General features: G+C 52.7%; 1 protein-coding gene across 4 annotated transcripts in view; it reads right to left on the reverse strand.

Moving 5' to 3' along the window:
• celf5a (cugbp, Elav-like family member 5a) overlaps nucleotides 1-8,222 on the reverse strand; it is a 243,271-nt gene that overhangs the window by 219,820 nt on the left and 15,229 nt on the right. The gene's annotated exons all lie outside the window — the stretch shown is intronic.

The raw sequence follows: 8,222 nt of genomic DNA on the forward strand, positions 1-8,222 counted from the left end.
CTGTCACTCAACAGGTTAGAGCAGGGCACAGGGCAACACCACACACACACGCACGCACACACACAAGTGAAATGTAATATAAAGTCATCGCAACACTTTACAATTGTACTAACTATCTCTGCTTAAGATATTGCAGCGTTTATACAATACACTGATTTGTCATATTTTCCATATATTGTGCACATATTTGCATAAGGGCAACACTCATCACCGATTAATGTAGTGTAGTCAACACTGAACTCAACACACTGTGTCCAGTCACTCAACAAGCATAAGCACCAGTGGAGGCCCAAAACACAGTCCTGCCCATAGGAAGCCATCAACACTCTTTCATTCAGCATCTCTCTCTTTCTCTCTCTATCTCTCTCTCTCTATCTCTCTCTCTCCTCTCTATCTCCTCCTCTCTCTCCACCTCTCTATCTCTCCCTCTCTCTCTCACCTCTCTCCACCTCTCTATCTCTCCTCTCTCTCCCTCTCTCTCCACCTCTCTATCTCTCCCTCTCTCTCCCTCTCTCTCCACCTCTCCTCTCTCTCTCTCTCCACCTCTCTATCTCCCCCTCTCTCCACCTCTCCTCTCTCTCTCTCCACCTCTCTATCTCTCCCTCTCTCTCCCCCCCTCTCTCTCTCCATCTCTCTCCCCCTCCCTCTCTCTCTCTCTCTCTCTCCCTCTCTCTCTGCGAGTGGAGTGGAGATTTCTGCTATGGCTGTGAGTAGGGAGCTGGTCTGGATGAGTTCAGATGAAGTACCCCCCCACGACCCCCACCGTGTCCCCTACTGCTGCCCTGCTGTAGAACGCTGAGCCACTCTGACAAGCAGGCATGGGTTCAGGGGGTGCGTGAGCTGCGTGGGATTTCACCTGGGGTGGCGTGGCACGCTGTCAGCACGGTGACAACGCTGTGTGTGTGTGTGTGTGTGTGTGTGTGTGAGTGTGTGAGTGTGGAGTGTGGAGTGGGGGGTACCCAAGCCTCTCATTTCCTCACCCCCTCCATAGCGTTGTCACGCACCGGCACTGCACGGCAACTACAGCAGCAACGACACGCTCTCCCACAGCACAGAGATAGAGAGAGAGAGAGAGACAGAGAGAGAGTGAGAGAGACAGAGAGAGAGAGAGAGAGAGAGAGAGAGAGAAAGTGTGAGAGAGAGGGAGAGAGAGAGAGAGACAGAGAGAGAGTGAGAGAGAGAGAGACAGAGTGAGAGAGTGAGAGAGAGAGACAGAATGAGAGAGGGAGAGAGTGGAGAGTGAGAGAGAGAGACAGAGAGAGAAGAGGAGACGAGAGGAGGGGAGCAAAAGAGAAGAGTGATGAGACGAGAGAAAATTGTGAGAGGAGAGGGGGAGTGCAGAGAAGACCGGAGGGAGATGTCAGTGGGATTCATACACGTTTATCTCCAAAGATGTCTGTTAAACTCTGCTCTGCATTCATTCTCATGTAATCCAATCTCAGGTGCGTTGCGGGTTTAATGTCATTTTCTCTTTGTTTCCTTCAGCAATTATCCGCAGAGTTACACCAGAGCAGTCTATTATACCCTGTATTATTTACCATATTCCATAAAGCCGTTTAACATCACACAGTCACCCTTTGCGGGACAAGGCCCGAATGATAAAAAGCGGGGCATCGATTCCCCCTCGCTCACGTCCCATCGGACCCCCCCCTCCCCGCTCGAAACGCTGTCCTGAGAGAGGCAGGGAGGGGGTCACCTCCTGGGGGGTCGTGACCTTTTGACTGGCCGCCGTTGCCGTCGGTGACAGAGTTTAACCTTCATCACCAGACTCCCGCTCCTCGCAGACCCCGCCGGGAAGGTTTCCGATAGCAACCCGAGAAATCAATCAACAGCCCATCAATCAAGCGATGGGATCAATCAAATCACGTCAGCACTGGGCTCCGTGTGCATACGGTGCGGTCTTAATGCCACGTACAGTGCTGAGAAAAACTATTCGCCTTATTTGACTTGAAGAAAATGGTCAGTCTATGGTCAGAAAAACTATTTGCCTTCCTGATTTCCTGATAAAAACATTTTTTCCACACTCAACTGTTTCAGACCTTTAGACAAAACATAGTATTACACAAAAAGAATGTGAAAGAATAGAATTGCTGCTAAAGGTGGTGCAATCAGTTTTTAAGATTAGTACTTCTTCACTGGAGTGACTTGGGTATTTCATAGCTTTTTTCATTAAAGAAATGAAGCAGCAATTCAAAAATATATTTTTTTGCGTTTACTTGGGTTCCCTTTTTTCCTAATAATACATTTTGTCGAAAGATCTGAAATCAGTCTGTGTGGAAAAATACAAAATAATTGAGGAAATCAGGAAGGGGGCAAATACTTTTTCACAAATGCATGTGACTGAAAAGGGAGATTCAAAGTATGGTTCTACTGCAGTTGTTCCAGTTTAACCCAGTCTCTATGAAATACCGTATGGAATATGCACAGCGTGTCCCGTTTAATAAGTTCGTGTTTATAAAGGCGATTCCAAAGAAGGCTGAACTTCGCATTCGACGTAAAGGCCGGCACCCCAACCCGACAATAAGTAACGTACGGCAGAACGACAATAATAAACACGCGATTTTCCAAAAAAACCCCTTAAACTGCATTTGGGTTCATCAGCAAATAGTTCAGCTTAATCAGCATGCGAATTCCACAGACAAAAGCGTTAGCCGCTCGGCAACAGGGCCGCATAAATTACCTCCTCTCCCCTGCATACTAAACCGGCACGCATGATGCAATTGTTCGAAACGCGGCGGCAAAGCAACGTAACCCGGGCCCTGCTGACGACGCGTTTAAATAAAAGCCAAACACGCAAAAAAATATATAAAATTGCGAGGCTGCTCGTGCTGATAGAGATCTCGCTCCCGGCCGTATCACCCGCTCGTTTTTCCGCGGGAACTCGTCACCGTCTCCCACGCACGCCCCGGTCCGTTCCGGCGATTTCCGGGGTGTTGTGCTGACCGGAGGGGGGTGGGTGGGGGTGTCGGTGGGGGGTGGAGTAGCTCCGGCCGGAGGCTCGCAGCCCGGGCTGGTAATTAAAGCACACACACTCGGGGGTGCTACGGTCTGACAGCTCCGTTGGCCGGGTTATTTACTCCAGACAGGCCTGTGTTGGGCGCGGAGGCCAGGGAGGCGGTGGGGGGGCCGGGGGGCCGGGGGGGCGGGGGGGGGCGGGGGCCCGGGCGTCTGGTTCAGCACTTTTTTGGCCCTAATCTGAAAAGTGGCGGGTAATACCTGCTGAGCGCAGAGGTCCTGCTGTCAAACCGTGACCGCCGTCCCCTCTCCCCCTCTTCCCCTCTCTCTCTTTCCCCCTCTCCCCCCTCCCCCCCTCTCTCTCCCCCCTATCCCCCTCTCTCTCTCACTCCCCCTCTTTCCCCCCCTCTCCTCCTCTCTCCCCCTCTCCCTCTCCCCTCTCTCTCTCTCCCCCCTCCCCCTCTCTCTCTCCCCCCTCTCCCCCTCTCTCTCTCACTCCCCTCTTTCCCCCCCTCTCCTCCTCTCTCCCCCTCTCCCTCTCCCCTCTCTCTCTCCCCCTCTCCCCCTCTCTCTCCCTCTCCCCCTCTCTCTCTCACTCCCCCTCTCTCTCCCCCTCTCCTCCTCTCTCCCCCTCTCCCTCTCTCTCCCCCTCTCCTCCTCTCTCCCCCTCTCCCTCTCCCCCTCTCCCTCTCCCCAACTCCTCCTCTCTCCCCTCTCCCTCTCTCTCTCTCCGCTGTCCCCCTCTCCCCCTCCCCCTCTCCTCCTCTCTCTCTCCTGCTCTCCCCCTGCCCCGACTCTCTCTCCCCCTCGCTCTCCCTCTCCCCCCCCTCCTCCTCTCTCCCCCTCTCTCTCACTCCCCGCTCTCCCCTCTCCCGCTCTCCCTCTTTCCCCCTTCCTCCCCTCTCCCCCTCTCTTCCCCATCTCCCCTTCTCCCGCTCCCCCTGTCTCTCTCTCCCCTCTCCTTCTCCCTCTCTCTCACTCTCTCACTCCCTCCCTCAGCACGAACACAAACCAAGGCCCCTCTTCCTCTCTCTATCCCCCTCTCTCTTCATCTCCCTCTCTCCCCCTCTCTCCTCAGCACGAACGCAAACCTAGGCCCTCTTCCTCTCTCTATCCCTCTCTCTCTTCATCTCTCCCTCTCACCTCAGCACAAACACAAACCTAGGCCCCTCTCTCTCTCTATCCCTCTCTCTCACTCTCTCCCTCTCTCCTCAGCACGAACGCAAACCGAGGCCCTCTCTCTCTCTCTATCCCTCTCTCTCTTCATCTCTCCCTCTCTCTCCCTCTCTCCCCAGCAGGAACGCAAACCGAGGCCCCTCTCTCTCTCTCTCTATCCCTCTCTCTCTTCATCTCTCCTCTCTCTCCCTCTCTCCCCAGCACGAACGCAAACCGAGGCCCCTCTCTCTCTCTCTCCTCGTGCCCCTCAGGAGCTCACACCGCCGTAATGAAAAAGGCCTCAGTGACCCTCCCCCCCCCCCCTCCCAGTGGCATTTGCCCCCCACCCCTCAGAAAGAGAAAAGGAAAGTGTGAAGGTAGCAGAATCAGGGCCAGCCCTGGCACCAGGCCGCCCGTTCAGCTCACACTTCATTCTCACTCCGCTCGGCGCAAAACGCCACTGCTGAGGGGCCAGCTGAGGGGCCTGCTGCGCTTACCACAGGACGGCCTGGGAGAGGGGTTCCATTGAAACACACACACACACTCACACACACACACACACATACACTCATACACACACACATACACACTAACCTACACCAGCCTTCTCCTGCCCTACGCCCAGGTACACTACACTAACCTACACCAGCCTTCTCCCTGCCCTACGCCCAGGTACACTACACTAAGCTACACCAGCCCTGGAATTTTTGTGGCACTCTCGAACTGTGGGCCCCCCCAAGCTGTGGGCCCCTAGAATCGTCACCACCTTTTACCCCGCTAGCGACGGCCCTGCACACACACACACACACACACACACATACACACACACACACACACACACACACGCGATCCCTCATTGAGGCAATGTGATTACTGCCTGACACCAGGTGCGGTCTTGTTGACCACTACACTTGAGATCGCCACCCTCCACAGGAGCCATCAAACCATCATACTTAGCCCACACCTCCTCTCCACGGCGGCCCCGCAGTTCAGTTCCCATGGCGATAAAGCTCAGGATCTATTCCGGCACGACAGGCAGGCCGGGGCTTCGGACGGGGCGGCGTGTTCTCCGAGAGCCCTCGCTCATCGTCCCAGTGACAATATTTTCCGTCCCCGTCTAATTAGCTGGTAATGAGTCCCGTAATATAGGCAGTACTCTAGCGTAACCTGTAAACCTTAATTAAGCCAGACAGACAAAACGACGGGCCCAACCTCAGTCCTCCGGGCAAAGCCGAGAGACAGGGGGGGGGGTGTGTGTGTGTGTGGTGTCGTGTTCGGACCCGCCGTACAGTTAACCGCGCCCGCCCGGGTTCTGACTTCCTGCCTTTTCACCGCTGCGGCGTTTCCGGAGAAGACACCGCCATTGATTTGTTTGTGTGCCTTCATACAGACCGCTTCTAGAAAGCTCTGAAAACAGATCTATGAGGAGGACCTTTCTGCGTCCGTTCAGACCGCTTCCAGAAAAGCTCTGAAAACAGATCTATGAGGAGGACCTTCTGCGTCCGTTCAGACCGCTTCCAGAAAAGCTCTGAAAACAGATCTATGAGCATCTGCATTCATACAGAGCTCTTCCAGAACGCGCTGAAAATAGATCTATATGGAGTACCAGCGCTGAAAACAAATCTATGAGGAGTACCGTCTGCGGGATATCGGCGGGTCGGTGAGCGGAGCCGGAACGCCGGTTTTCCGCATAAATAACGACACGGAAGCACTCAGGTGCGTGACGTCCGGCTAACTAGCGTGACGCACGCGCTCAAACGCTGCCTTTTTCTGCCGAGTAATTGCGCGTGATTAATCGATCTTTCGCCTCCCGCTTCTAGAGAGATCCGCAGGGAAGCCCCGGGCCGCGGAGATCCGAGCGGGGAGCGCAGGAGCGTCGTTTCGCGGTTTCAGAAGTTCGGTTCCGGCGGACGCGTCTGCGCACGTGCGTGTGCACGTTCGTGCGAGTGCGTGCGCTTGCCCTTTCAAACCTTTGGCAGACCTGGGTCAAATATGTAATCGTTTTGGATTTTGGATTTTGGATTGAATACTTGGATTTTGGATACTTTTCTATGCTTACTGAGCTAAACTGTATTGGAATATATGAAACGCAAGAAGTGCTAAACCCACCTTTGGGTCCTCTTGGTTGGCTCAATTACACCGGGCAATTGAGCACAAAGAAACTGGACTCCGAAAACAGTTATGTATTGTACTGTATTTGACCCACATCTGGTATGTGGGGTGGGAGGTGAACCAGATGAATACTGGTTTAAATCTAAGCGATGCCAGTGTTCACATTTGCCTTCACGTTGGCTTCAGCCCTGAGTTAGCCCCGAGCCTCCGTCAGCGCTATAAATACAGTTAGCGCACGCATCCCTTTTGAGGGAACTAATTGGGACTGTTGAAGAACGAGGCTTCGCGGCACAGCGAAACGAGACTTTCTCACCGCTTCCAGGAGCGCTCGGGAAGTGACGGGGCTGAGATTTCTGCGGAGAGAGGGAGCGGAGTGGATGTCAGGAGGCAAGAGTCATTCCCTGGGATTCGCCGTGTGAATCACCACTGTAGTTTCCCCAGAGTCGGGGTGTGTAGACGCAGAGGACGCTACCCCTCACGATCACGTAGGGAAGTCACAGGAAAAAGCAACGCTTGTTCCCGCCACGACGGCAAGCGGCTTTTTTTTCATTCCGGGTAACGCGGTATTCTGGAAATGTGACAAAACGTTGGCGTTTTGCGGAAAGGCTAACGGTGTCAGATTTGATTGCTCGTCTCTCGCCGTTCCCCCGCGTCCTGCAGCTACCTGCTACAACGAATAAGCCAAGACACGGCTTAACCCCGCCACTGCTTCCCTCAATTACCCCATCCCTGATCTTTTCTGATCCTGACCCCCCTCTCACAACGCCTTTTTATGGAATGAAAGGTGTCTTTAAAGCCGTAGCCTGCTGAGACGCTAGCATGGGGAGCTGAATTAGAGTGGGAGGTGAATTAGAGTGGGGAGCTGAATTAGCATGCGGAGCGGAATTAGCATGGGGAGCTGAATTAGCATGCGGAGCGGAATTAGCATGGGGAGCTGAATTAGCATGCGGAGCGGAATTAGCATGGGGAGCTGAATTAGCATGGCTGTTCAATAAGCAAGGAGCAGGTACACCGTGCCCATGACTTCTATCGTAATAGTCATGATAGACTTCCAATAACATACCAGAAGACAGCTGCAAGCAGTGACTACCAGAATACAAGCATAAGTAAAGGATCTTACCGGGCAGGGGCCTTACTAGCATCGCTAAAGATCAAAGGCTTTGCCCGTGGAGGGGGGTCTGGGGGCAACTTTCACTTTGGGGGGGGGGGGGGGTAGTTGGAGAGATTGCGACCACAGACTGGTGGTGACTATTGTGATCATGGACTGACCGGGTGGTTGAAGGGGGGGTTGTGATCGCAGACTGGTCCAAAAAGCCAGGTCTTCAGCCCCCAACTGGCTGCATCACTGTAACCGTATAGAACCACACTGTGCTCTAGTTTGCTGCAGGATATATCCGATTGATGCAGGCTGTAGCCAGCTGTTGGGACATGGTCAGAACGTGGTTGGAACAGGGTTTTGGAATCAAGAGGAACGAGGACAAAACGTTGTTACGGTTCGCGGAGCGCGGTTATAATGTCGTGAGACCGTGTGACTGGAATGTGACTATATTAGAATATGGTTAACACGTGGTTATGAAATATTTTAATGATGTCATTAGAACGGAATTTCAGAATACGGCGAGAGCGAGATTTGAATGCAGCGACAGGATTTTGTTTAAAATGTGACGATGATGTTGTCTGCATAGAAATTTGGTTATAATGAGATTATAATTAAATACATACCATGTGTAGAATGCGAAAACACAGATAACCGCGTTATCAAAACGATAGTCGGAATTTGGCTGGAATGATGATGTATGTTTTTACAGCAGAGCTGTGGTATCAGAGAAGTGACAGTGATATTATCAAATAAACACGCTACTGGTGTCTGCCCTTCTAATAATAATTAATAATTCTCATCTCATATAACCGGATGCACATCTATCCACAAATCAGGCTGAGAGGAATAGCCCGAGCGGTCTTTAAAAAGCATAAGTGCCACCGTTTAATTACATTAATGC

The sequence above is a fragment of the Conger conger genome, chromosome 4, assembly GCF_963514075.1.
Source record: "Conger conger chromosome 4, fConCon1.1, whole genome shotgun sequence".
NCBI classification, from domain to species: domain Eukaryota; kingdom Metazoa; phylum Chordata; class Actinopteri; order Anguilliformes; family Congridae; genus Conger; species Conger conger.